General features: G+C 40.6%; 1 protein-coding gene across 1 annotated transcript in view; it reads right to left on the minus strand.

Annotated features, from left to right (window-relative positions):
- The window catches only part of LOC127421121 (ataxin-1-like), a 115,660-nt gene that overhangs the window by 79,201 nt on the left and 24,117 nt on the right, over positions 1-12,342 (minus strand). The gene's annotated exons all lie outside the window — the stretch shown is intronic.

Consider the following 12,342-nt stretch of genomic DNA (forward strand, 5'->3'; position numbering starts at 1 on the left):
AGCTAAATGAAGGGACTGTCACTCTTTCAGTACTATTGTCAGTACTATATTCACAATAGTCTTTAGCATGGTGAGGGTTGGGCAGTAGCTTCACTATAAATAGCGAAACTATTAGCTTAAAGTGATAGTTCACCCAAAAATTAAAATTATCTCATTATATACTCAACCTAATGATATCCCAGGTGTGTATGTCTTTCTTTCTTCACCAGAACATATTTGAAGAAAATAAGAAAAATATCTTAGCTCAGTAGGTCCTTAAAATATGTGAAGTGGATTGTGATCTGATTTTTAAAGTTCCAAAAATCAGCAGACAGTCAACATAAACATCATCCATATGACTCGCTTTTGGTGTGAAAAATATAAATATTTAAGTACTTTTTTAAACTCTAAATCATGCTTCCATTCTGTAGTGGTAAGCGTGTGTGACACAGCCGGAAGAGCAGCGCTGTTTACAGCTGTGTAGAAGAAACGCTGATCAGGAGCTTGGTTGGTTTTGGTTAAGATCTGTATTTATCAAGGGGCCTGGGTAGCTCAGTGGTAAAATACGCTGGCTACCACCCCTGGAGTTCGCTAGTTCGAATCCCAGGGCATGCTGAGTGACTCCAGCCAGGTCTCCTAAGCAACCAAATTGGCCCGGTTGCTAGGGAGGGTAGAGTCACATGGGGTAACCTCCTCATGGTCGCTATAATGTGGTTTGTTCTCGGTGGGGCGCATGGTGAATTGAGCGTGGTTGCCGCGGTGGATGGCGTGAAGCCTCCACACGCGCTATGTCTCCGTGGCAACGCGCTCAACAAGCCATGTGATAAGATGCGTGGGTTGACTGTCTCAGACATGGAGGCAACTGGGATTCGTCCTCCGCCACCCAGACTGAGGTGAATCACTATGCAACCACAAGGACTTAGAGCGCATTGGGAATTGGGCATTCCAAATTGGGAGAAAAAGGGGAAAAAAATCCCCCCCCCAAAAAAAAGATCTGTATTTATCTGTTTCTCTACTCACAATGATGCGTTTGTGTGCTTATCCTGGATGTCTCAACCAAGTAGAGAACATGAGATTACGTCGGTATCATGGCAGCAGTAATACGTCACACAAGAGATGGCGTGATCTCCACCCTCTCGTGAAGCTTACTGGAAGCGATGATTTAAAGTTAAAAAGTACTTAAATATTGATCTTTTTCACACCAAAAGCGATCGTATCACTTTAAAAGACATTCATTTAACCGCTGAAGTCATATCAATGACATTTATGCGGACTGTCTGTGATTTTTGGAGCTTAAAAAATTGGAGAAACCATCCATCCATTTTAAGGACCAGTTGTCCAGAAGACAATCATTGACACCCTTCACAAGGAGGGTAAGCCACAAACATTCATTGCCAAAGAAGCTGGCTGTTCACAGAGTGCTGTATCCAAGCATGTTAACAGAAAGTTGAGTGGAAGGAAAAAGTGTGGAAGAAAAAGATGCACAACCAACCGAGAGAACCGCAGCCTTATGAGGATTGTCAAGCAAAATCGATTCAAGAATTTGGGTGAACTTCACAAGGAATGGACTGAGGTTGGGGTCAAGGCATCAAGAGCCACCACACACAGACGTGTCAAGGAATTTGGCTACAGTTGTCGTATTCCTCTTGTTAAGCCACTCCTGAACCACAGACAACGTCAGAGGCGTCTTACCTGGGCTAAGGAGAAGAACTGGACTGTTGCCCAGCGGTCCAAAGTCCTCTCTTCAGATGAGAGCAAGTTTTGTATTTCGTTTTGAAACCAAGGTCCTAGAGTCTGGAGGAAGGGTGGAGAAGCTCATAGCCCAAGTTGCTTGAAGTCCAGTGTTACGTTTCCACAGTCTGTGATGATTTGGGGTGCAATGTCATCTGCTGGTGTTGGTCCATTGTGTTTTTTGAAGACCAAAGTCACTGCACCCGTTTACCAAGAAATTTTGGAGCACTTCATGCTTCCTTCTGCTGACTAGCTTTTTAAAGATGCTGATTTAATTTTCCAGCAGGATTTGGCACCTGCCCACACTGCCAAAAGCACCAAAAGTTGGTTAAATTACCATGGTGTTGGTGTGCTTGACTGGCCAGCAAACTCACCAGACCTGAACCCCATAGAGAATCTATGGGGTATTGTCAAGAGGAAAATGAGAAACAAGAGACCAAAAAATGCAGATGAGCTGAAGGCCACTCTCAAAGATACCTGGGCTTCCATACCACCACAGCAGTGCCACAAACTGATCACCTCCATGCCACGCCGAATTGAGGCAGTAATTAAAGCAAAAGGAGCCCCTACCAAGTATTGAGTACATATACAGTAAATGAACATACTTTCCAGAAGGCCAACAATTCACTAAAATAAATTTTTTTATTGGTCTTATGATGTATTCTAATTTGTTGAGATGGTGAATTGGTGGGTTTTTGTTAAATGTGAGCCAAAATCATCACAATTAAAAGAACCAAAGACTTAAACTACTTCAGTCTGTGTGCATTGAATTTATTTAATACACGAGTTTCACAATTTGAGTTGAATTACTGAAATAAATGAACTTTTCCACGACATTCTAATTTATTGAGATGCACCTGTAGTGCCTGGCACTTAACGTATTCTCTATGTGTGATAGGCAGTGATATAATAGCTGTCACTATATTGTGTATAGCAGCAAGGCTGAAATGCTGTATTAACCAATTAGCATAAACATTTTCTAAATAAAAAATAAGTTAACTAAAACTAAGCCATTTGTAGACTGATTTCACCTAAAAGTGTAGGGGGCCATTTGAACATACTCTAAAAAAATGTTTTTGCATCAGTCTGTGCTGTTTTTCAATTGTTTTCCTACGTAAGCATTAGGTAGATGGACATCTTTGACCACTGTGCCACATCACTGTTAAATACACATCTCCAGTCACCTGCATTCTTCTCTATTATTGATGCTGCATCTAGCCTTTTTTCGATATTTTTTAGGTTTTTGTTTGGTCTGAACGACTCCTAGCCTTTACGCTAGATTGAAATCATCTGATTATTTTCTGCTTTTGCCATCAAAACATAAACAGGCATGTGCACAACACTTGCACACATTGGACAAGCTGGTAAGAACGACGGTAAAGGTGTTTACATGCCACTCAAAATTGGGGTAATGGGCAAAAATGTACATGTGCTAATTGTTTTTTGCTTAAATCGTTTTATGACTTTATCCCAATAAAGCAAAGCCGTTTAAATGTTAACATGACCATACTCGTTGGCTTATTAAGCATAATCAGTTCAATTCAACTTTAAGCTAAGTACTAAATAGTAGATATACTGTAGAGCTCTGTGTTCTGAAATACTCATAATGCAACCATCATTCCTCTTGAATATGTAACAAGGTAACAAGAGGACTGTAGACTGAGACTGTACTTTTAATTGTTTCATCAGCCATACACTGCAAAAAAAAAAAAAAAAAAAAAAATATATATATATATATATATATATATATATATATATATATATATATATATATATATATATTTTTTTTTTTTTTTTTTTTTTCCAAGACAAGTATTTTTGTCTTTTCCAGTAAAAATATCTAAAACATGATTTATTTACTTGATAAGCAAACTGGCATAAGATTTTAAGTCTCGTTTTGAGAGAAATCTAACCAAAAGCAAGAAAAAACGTTATGGTTACTTGTGTAACCTCCGTTCCCTGATGGAGGGAACGAGACGCTGTGTCGATGTAGTGACACTAGGGGTCACTCTTGGGAGCCCGAGACACCTCTGGTCTTTGATAAAAGGCCAATGAAAATTGGCGAGTGGTATTTGCATGCCACTCCCCCGGACATACGGGTATAAAAGGAGCTGGTATGCAACCACTCATTCAGATTTTATGCTGAGGAGCCGATATAAGGTCTGGCCATTTCAGCGGGTTGTTCAGCGTTGTGGCAGGAGGGACACAACATCTCATTCCCTCCATCAGGGAATGGAGGTTACACAAGTAACCATGACGTTCCCTATCTGTCACTCACTCGACGTTGTGTCAATGTTGTGACACTAGGGGTCCCTATACGAAATGCCACAATTGGCTGAACTGTGTTACGTGAACTGGCGGTGTGCGGCGGGCAGACTACTGTGTGCCTCATAGCCAGCACACCAGGTCGACACGTAACCTCCCCCTACATAGTTATGAGTGTCGAACGGCCCTTTGGGGACAAGTCAACTACTCAAGAGATAGTGACAGGCTTAACCCAGTCGTGGCCTCTTTTCCCCTTCTCTTTTTCCACTCCCTAAAAAAGAAGGGGGATTATCCGACTGTGCCGCCAGGTCTAGTCGGGAGGTGTCGCTCCAAGAAGAGCCTTCAAGGTAGATCCTACCCAATGGGGGAGGAGTTACTACAAACATGGAGACTGGGGCAGAGGGGCTCTGCCCAAGGAAGACGCAGTTTGCCAACAGGGAAACGAATTAGCGGAAGATATATATCGCATGGGGTTAGCCTTACAGGGAACCGCCTACCCCAGAACAGGGCTCTTAGTTAGCACGTGTACTGGGCCGGCAGTGAGTCTCTCCGAAAACTCGACTGCCACAGGGCTCAGAGGAAGTCAACCAGGGAACAAAACTTGTGAACACTACTGGGAATTAATGGCGCACGTCTTCAGCTCAAAAGGAGGTGGAAGGTGCTACGTGCAAGCGATACACCCGGCCGGCTATCCCGGGCTTATCCGCTTGTATTGCATGCCACTACCTGGGATGAAACCGGTTCCACCCGGAGGTTGTAGAACCTTGCAAGGGTGTTGGGTGTTGCCCAGCCTACTGCTCTGCAAATGTCTGTTAGAGAGGCACCCCTGGCCAGGGCCCAGGAGGCCGCTACACCCCTGGTAGAACGGGCTCATATTTTACAGTAAATTTTACAGTAAAACAAGAGAAAAATACTTGTCTTGAAAATCATTTTTTGCAATGTATGAACCAGAAAGAAATCTTAGGGTTGGGATTTCCATTTCTCATACTAAAAACACAAATCTAAAATCTGAACAACAACAACTTAAATTTCTTAGAAACACCAACTTCCTCTTTAGACCCCTCCCTCCTGTACAGTTAGAACAGCTACAGAATGCTACACACAATTTTAGCTCTCTTCTGTGGCTCTGAATTTTTTGATTCACACCCACATTAGATTATCTGCTATTTTTGTATGTTTCTCTTTCAAACAAATCTGTATTGCTTGCATGCAAACAATACCCTCTGCCATTAGCAAGCATACATTTCATCATATGCAAGTGAGTAAAACTGCATATGCATGTGAATTTTGTGTATTTACACAATGAGGTTTGTTTTGCAACCCATGATTTAGCTATAATATTTTGGTTTTTTTCCCCCCCAACCTCTCAGTCCAGTTTAATAGTACATCCCAGGGCTGATCGCTATGATGAGGAATGGCTATTTAATCAGAATCACTCTCAGGGTCTCGGACGCTCCTGGGGGGAGACCGCATTCACAAAACAAACACTGGACACTATTTATAGATGCCTGTCGACATGGCAACCACTCTTTGTTTGCACAAATCCAAAACCATTTCTCCCTTCTTTCCTTTGAAATGTTTAATTTCTGCCAAGTCTGATTCTTGTTTCAAAGCACAAAAATCACAAAAGGAGATGTTGCAGATACAAACAAAAATAGTGAATGGAGACCGAGGCTAACATTCTAGCTAACATCTCCTTTTGTGTTCTGTAAATGATGACAGAATTTTCATTTTTGGCTGAACGATGCCTTAAGTTGTCTAATTTTGGTCTGATACTGTATGTTACTCCAAATCTAGAGGCAGAGTGGAGGTCACTCTTTGGCAAGACAAAAGACAATGTCTGTGTACTAGTTGTGCTTTTAAATATTGTTGTGCTGCATTTTTTCCACAGTTAACCACAGTAATCTTGTTTAGATGCCATTACCTGTGGCAACGAGGGCAGAGTAACCCATATTCCTATGAGTAGAGGAGTCACATGAGCATTGTTGCTAATGGATTTCTAACATCAGTTTGAAATTTAAATTGCATTTGGTTTCAAGATGTGCAGGCTGATCTCACATCTGAGTGAAAGAACAACACACAAAGTAAAACAAACTCTAGTGTGCTGAAGAATATGAGTCACTGTGGTAACATGAAGGTCACAGGATGTTCAACCAGTGTAGAACTTTTAGAATACAGAATGTGTGCACTTTAAATATTCTTTAAAAATATAACGCATTAATTGATTGCACATCTGAAGACTTAAAAAGTACAGAAAGTGTAGCCATGACCGTAAGCTCAGTATTGACAATTTTTTCTGTTTTTCTTTTACTGTTTTAATGAGATCTACTTAATGAAACAGTGATGTGATAGTTTTGGGGAGTACTGGATCATTAGCTCCACAAAGAGTAACAGGGTTTTGCTTAAAAACCCATAGAATTGATTGAAAACTTAAAATTTAGATTTCAGACAAACACAAAAGCCACAAAAAGATAAAGACACACAAATTTACTCACAGTTGAAGACAGAAGTTTACATACACTTTAGCCAAATACATTTAAACTCAGTTTTTCACAATTCCTGACATTTAATCATAGAAAACATTCCCTGTCTTAGGTAATTTAGGATCACTACTGTATTTTAAGAATGTGAAATGTCACTATCACCCCTGGAGTTCGCTAGTTTGCTAGTTCAAATCCCAGGGAGTGCTGTGTGACTCCAGCCAGGTCTCCTAAGCAACCAAATTGGCCCGGTTGCTAGGGAGAGTAGAGTCACATGGGGTAACCTCCTCGTGGTCGCTATAATGTGGTTTGTTCTCGGTGTGGCGCATGGTGAATTGAGCGTGGTTGCCGCGGTGGATGGCGTGAAGCCTCCACACGTGCTATGTCTCCGTGGCAACGCGCTCAACAAGCCACGTGATAAGATGCGCGGGTTGAATGTCTCAGACGCGGAGGCAACTGGGATTCGTCCTCCGCCACCCGGACTGAGGCAAATCACTATGCGACCACGAGGACTTAGAGCGCATCGGGAATTGGGCATTCCAAATTGGGAGAAAAAGGGGAAAAATCCCCCCCCCAAAAAAAAAAAAAAAAAAAAAAAGAATGTGAAATGTCAGAATAATAGTAGAGAGAATGATTTATTTCAGCTTTTATTTCTTTCATCACATTCCCAGTGGGTCAGAAGTTTACATACACTTTGTTAGTATTTGGTAGCATTGCCTTTAAATCGTTAAACTTGGGTCAAACATTTTGGGTAGCCTTCCACGAGCTTCTCACAAAAAGTTGTTGGAATTTTGTCCTATACCTGAGTCAGGTTTGTAGGCCTCCTTGCTCGCACATGCTTTTTCAGTTCTGCCCACGAATTTTCTATCAGACTGAGGTCAGGGCATTGTGATGGGCACTCCATTACCTTGACTTTGTTGTCCTTAAGCCATTTTGCCACAATTTTGGAGGTATGTTTGGGGTCACTGTCCATTTGGAAGACCGATTTGTGACCAAGCTTTAACTTCCTGGCTGATGTCTTGAGATGTTGCTTCAATATATCCACATAAGTTTCCTTCCTCGTGATGCCATCTATTTTGTGAAGTGCACCAGTCCCTCCTGCAGCAAAACACCCCCACAACATGATGCTGCCACCCCCATGCTTCACGGTTGGGATGGTGTTCTTCAGCTTGCAAGCCTCACCCTTTTTCCTTCTAACATAACGATGGTCATTATGGCCAAACAGTTAAAATTTGTTTTATGAGACCAGAGGACATTTCTCCAAAAAGTAATATCTTTGTCCCCATGTGCACTTGCAAACTGTAGTCTGGCTTTTTTATGGTGGTTTTGAAGTAGTGGCTTCTTCCTTGCTGAGCAGCCTTTCAGGTTATGTCGATATAGGACTCGTTTTACTGTGGATATAGATACTTGTCTACCTGTTTCCTCCAGCATCTTCACAAGGTCCTTTGCTGTTGTTCTGGGATTGATTTGCACTTTTTGCACCAAACTACATTCATCTCTAGGAGACAGAATGCGTCTCCTTCCTGAGCGGTATGATGGCTGCGTGGTCCCATGTTGTTTATACTTGCGTACTATTGTTTGTACAGATGAACGTGGTACCTTCAGGCTTTTGGAAATTTCTCCCAAGGATGAACCAGAGTTGTGGAGGTCCACAATTTTTTTCCTGAGGTCTTGGCTGATTTCTTTTGATTTTCCCATGATGTCAAGCAAAGAGGCACTGAGTTTGAAGGTAGGCCTTAAAATACATCCACAGGTACACCTCCAATTCAGTACACCTCCTATCAGAAGCTAATTGTCCAAAGGCTTGACATAATTTTTTTGGAATTTTCCAAGCTGCTTAAAGGCACAATTAACTTACATTTTTAAGTTTAACTTAAACTTCTGACCCACTGGAATTGTGATATAGTCAGTTAAAAGTGAAACAATCTGTTTGTAAACCATTGTTGGAAAAATTACTTGTGTCATGCACAAAGTAGATGTCCTAAACGACTTGCCAAAACTATAGTTTGCTAATATTAAATCTGTGGAGTGGTTAAAAAATGAGTTTTAATGACTTCAACCTAAGTGTATGTAAACTTCTGACTTCAACATATAACCCAAGCCCCTTTTTGTCCGACTCATCAGAGACGAATAGTGGTTTAATTTCGCTTAGTATTCAAAAGAGGATGGGGACAGTCTGATGCTCAGTCCACTGTCAAACAAATCATTCTGCACAGACAATAAAGTCAATGCTCATCTGAACTTGAACAAGTTAAGCGCTATGCGTAACTCGCGTTGTGAATAGGCCAGTGCCGAAACAATGGCCTATGTTGAGCAAAATCCTAAAGACTCTAAAAACTGAAAATAATAAGTCTCTAACATGAATAATTGCCAACAAAGCAACCAAACATCTAATACTTCACTATACTCATATGCTATTATTTTATTCATTTATTTAATGGTTTTGCAAGGTTTTTTAATTTGATGCCTTTACATGCACTTCACCGACAGTGGCAGTCCAACACCACGGTGGGGCAGTTGTCACAGTGATCCTAGCAGCCATGTGAAGACATTCAGTACAATACTGCATGCCAAAGTTTAAGCTTGGTGAACGCTGAAACGCAAATCCATACGAGAGGACATGTGGCCAATCAAAAATCAAAATGTCAAACCCTGACCTCTTGGCTCAAAACAAATACATATTTTAAAGCTGCGTGTTGTATTGTTGCAGGAAAGTGTGTAGACAATATATTTTAAAAAATTTTAATATAATATTATTTGTTATTTGTGCTGTTTTATTTACTTATACCAGAAGCCCATCATATCCTGGTCCGTTGCATTGTCTGATAAAAAATTGCCTGCTTAAAGCCTAGTGTGTCCACCCCTTAAGGTTGAATGCTCAGAAAAGTCACAGCCCACCTCTCCTCGAAAAGCCACATGATTTGATCATGTCCAGAGCAAAAATAGTGCGAGTAACATGCCAAAGTTTTGTGCGGTAGAAGAGGAATAGTCTTAAAGAGCACCTATTATGGTTTTCAAATGTGCCTAATTTTGTTTTAAAGGTCTCATACAATAGATTTACATGCATCCAAGGTCAAAAAACACTTTAATTTGCTCATAATTTAAATTGCAGCATTACCTTTTTTCCCAGTGTCAAAAACGACTCCTTCAATGATCCGTTCTAAAGGATTCATTCTAAACTCCTCCTTTCAGAGAGCCTACTCTGCTCTGATTGGTCAGATGTCCCAGTCTGTTGTGATTGGTCTACCGCTTAGTGTAGCGTTTGAGGGCGGGTCAAAGCTGTTCGTGAGCAGCCAATGAAGACCAGAGGCGGGTTTTTTGTTACCAAATTATGTAGGTTAGTACAGGAAGCAAGTCTGGAATTACTAACGACTCGTTTCAGGTGTTCAGAATCAGTTCTTTCTTTTGGGAGTCAATAACTCCATTTGTCGTGCACTTTGATTTTTGAAACTTTGCAGACTTTTTTTACATTCACAAACAGCTATATAACACACTACATGAAAGGTAATATTTGAAAAACCATAATAGGTGCTCTTTAAGGATTTTGAAAAATATCTAAACATACTGTAGGACACAGCAATAGTAAAACTGCAGCTAAAGGAATCACCACTAATTACTCTTTTTACTTATCTCCCCCTGTTGATGGTGGTTTGTGCTATTTTATATGTTAAGCAGCACTTCTGACTGTAAAGCATCTAAGTAACACTAAAAAGAGTCACTTCCCCACCTTCTTTGACAAAGACGACTTTCTGTTTCCCATAACTGAACAGCGGAGGTCTACGCCGCTCTTTCTCTCATCTTTCTGACCTATTGCAGAAGTTAAATGAGACTGCATCTTCACTTTGACACGAACAAAAACAAAGCACAATCCGTTCAGTGACGTTAAATTTAATTCACATTATAGACTCATTAAATGGCACCTGTCCTACACAGGCAGTTTGAGTATATCTCGTGTATGCCGATAATCCTGTGTCCTGTGAGTGACAATATTTAGAGATTAATGGTAACACCCCAAATTATCAAAACTGGTACATTGAGTTCTATGAATTATCCAGTATTATACTGGCTGACTCAGATACTACTCACCCAAATTAATTCTGGGACATACAACTAGGTGTATTTCACAACAATCTGGAGCAGCAGAACATAATACTAAAAGAAAAAAATATTTAAAAAGAACTTTAATCTCCCATAAACAACATGACCTTCACCACTCCCATTTATTGGCATAACTGTGTGTGTTCCTAAGTGCTTTCATTCTGTAAAGAATTAATAACGTCAAGGGCATCTGCCCCTTCAAAAAAGCAGCTGTGTTTACATAAAAAAAAAAAAGAAAAAGCTAAAATGGCTTAACCTCAACTTTCCCTCTCTTCTAAACACTCTCTCTCTCTCTCTCTCTCTCTCTCTCTCTCTCTCTCTCTCTCTCTCACACACACACACAAAACACACACACTTACTCAGCTATCTAAATGGGGACATACCATAGCAAGGCCCATCCTAGGATGTGATCTTAGGTGGGTCACTTGCGGAGTCCCCCATGATTTTTCTGTTAGTCAGGACGGGGCATCTGAAGGTCCAGGTGGGTGTGTGTGAGTGGCGGGGGGTGGGGTAAGGGGGTTTGGGACTGGGGGCCTTAGACCCGGCCATGTACTATAGTCTTTGACTGGTTTTATATAAAGCTTATTATAATTACAGAAGGCTAACTCTAACCCACACCCTATGCAACCCTGCCTTTTTGTGTGTGTGTGTGTGTGTGTGTGTGTGTGTGTGTGTGTGTGTGTGTGTGTGTGTGTGTGTGTGTGTGTGTGTGTGAAAATCCCAGGATATCAGCAGTTACAGAAATACTCAAACCAGCCAATATGGTACCAACAATCATGCCACAGTCTAAATCACTGAGATCACATTTTTTGCCCATTCTGATGGTTGATGTGAACACTAACTAAAACTCCTGACCCATATCTGCTTGATTTTATACACTGCACTGCTGCCACACAATTGGCTGATTAGATAATCGCATGGACGATTGTTGGTGCCAGATGGGCTGGTTTGAGTATTTCTGTAACTGCTGATCTCCTGGGATTTTCACACACAACAGTCTCTAGAATTTACTCCAAATGGTACCAAAAACAAAAAACAACCAGCGAGCTGCAGTTCTGTGGATGGAAACACCTTGTTGATGAGAGAGATCAACAGAGAATGGCTAGACTGGTTCAAATTGACAAAGTCTACAGTGACAAATGATATTTGTAAAAAATGTTTCTCACCTTAAAAATTTTTTTTACATTTTTTTTTTTTTTTTTATAATTAAAAATGAAATGATCAAATTGTGTACACTCATATAGTCAAGGTGCAAGAGTAATATTTTAATAACTTTAATTTAATTGCTACACCATATGACATTTTTTAAGTCATTAAACCTTGAAGTAAAAAATTCAATAACATTTTTTTTACAAAATTGTGAGATCAGCATGGACTTAAAGGGGTCATGACATTAAGGAAAAAAATGTCCTCAATCTTCTGACATATAAGAGTTCATTGTACTATAATACTGTAAGTTTCAGAACTCAAAACTTCCTCCTCACTGCAAAAAGAGCATTTGTTGAAATCAAGCTGCCGAAACGACCCATTCTCTACTTCCTCCACATTGTGATGTCACACTGTGGTGGACATTTACATCTGACTGCCTCCACAACAACACATCAACACCTACTTTACCTTATTAATAAAGTTTATTCTGTAGCCCCGCCCAGTAGCGGTGAGCAGTGAGATGGCAAGGAGAGAGCAGGTCAGTCAAGAGCAGAGAGCCAATCATAACAGTGGGCATTTACAGTCAAGTCTTAAAGGAGAAGCAGCACCAAAACCGAGCATTTCTGACAGAGGGTCAAAA

The sequence above is a fragment of the Myxocyprinus asiaticus genome, chromosome 30 (assembly GCF_019703515.2).
Source record: "Myxocyprinus asiaticus isolate MX2 ecotype Aquarium Trade chromosome 30, UBuf_Myxa_2, whole genome shotgun sequence".
NCBI lineage: Eukaryota > Metazoa > Chordata > Actinopteri > Cypriniformes > Catostomidae > Myxocyprinus > Myxocyprinus asiaticus.